The sequence below is a fragment of the Myotis brandtii genome, unplaced genomic scaffold (genome assembly GCF_000412655.1).
Source record: "Myotis brandtii unplaced genomic scaffold, ASM41265v1 scaffold186, whole genome shotgun sequence".
Lineage (NCBI taxonomy): Eukaryota > Metazoa > Chordata > Mammalia > Chiroptera > Vespertilionidae > Myotis > Myotis brandtii.
This window is the reverse complement of record NW_005356905.1, coordinates 3007394-3008367: the sequence shown is the minus strand read 5'-3', so window position 1 is coordinate 3008367 and position 974 is coordinate 3007394. Positions and strand designations below refer to the sequence as shown.

The following is a 974-nucleotide window of genomic DNA, read 5'->3' as shown; positions in this document are numbered from 1 at the left end:
CTGGCCCGAGACTCGGACTCACGCTTCCCGAGGGTGGAACCACGAGACTCCGGCTTGCACCGCGGGACATCGCCACTACCGGCAAAGTCACCCTGCGCGGGGCCGCGGACTCCCTCTAGCAGATTTTTTAATTTGAAGTTTGAAGCCTTTCAGTGGCATTACCTTTTTGCAGAACCTCCTTAATGCTCAATTGGTGATTAAAATGCAAGTGTAATTTTCTTTTAGTGCCATTGCTATTCTTTAGGTAACAAGAAAAATATTAGGTAACCAGCTTTGAAGAGTCCAATCATATAGCTGTCATTCATCTCCAATATAAACCACATTTGATTTTTGACATTTATAGATAGTCTCTTCATTTTTAAAAAAATATATTTTATTGATTTTTTTACAGAGAGGAAGGGAGAGGGATAGAGAGTTAGAAACATCGATGAGAGAGAAACATTGATCAGCTGCCTCCTGCACACTCCCTACTGGGGATGTGCCCGCAACCAAGGTACATGCCCTTGACCAGAATTGAACCTGGGACCTTTGAGTCCACAGGCCGATGCTCTATCCACTGAGCCAAACCGGTTAGGGCGATAGTCTCTTCATTTTTAAAAATTTTACATTTTTGTGTTTTAAAAAGAGCTTGGTCATAATTTTAGATGCATGCTTTTAATTAATGTACATGTTACTTTTGGGAACATAACATTTTGAATCTATACTGCTTAAATCTATGAACTCAAAATACTGCAGTGAATATCATTTTTTTTTTTAAAAAGCCCTAGCTGGTTTGGCTCAGTGGATAGAGCGTCAGCCTGAGGACTGAAGAGTTCTGGGTTCTATTCCAGTCAAGGGCACATGCCAGGGTTGTGGGCTCGACCCTCAGTAGGGGACGTGCCAGAGACAGCCAATCAATGATTCTCTCTCATCATTGATGTTTCTATCTCTCTCTCTCCCTCTCCCTTCCTCTTTGAAATCAATAAAAATATTTT

At 41.7% G+C, this 974-nt stretch overlaps 1 protein-coding gene across 1 annotated transcript in view; it reads right to left on the bottom strand.

The window, feature by feature from the left end:
* LOC102253479 (U4/U6.U5 tri-snRNP-associated protein 2-like) overlaps positions 1 to 974 on the bottom strand; it is a 6402-nt gene that overhangs the window by 3305 nt on the left and 2123 nt on the right.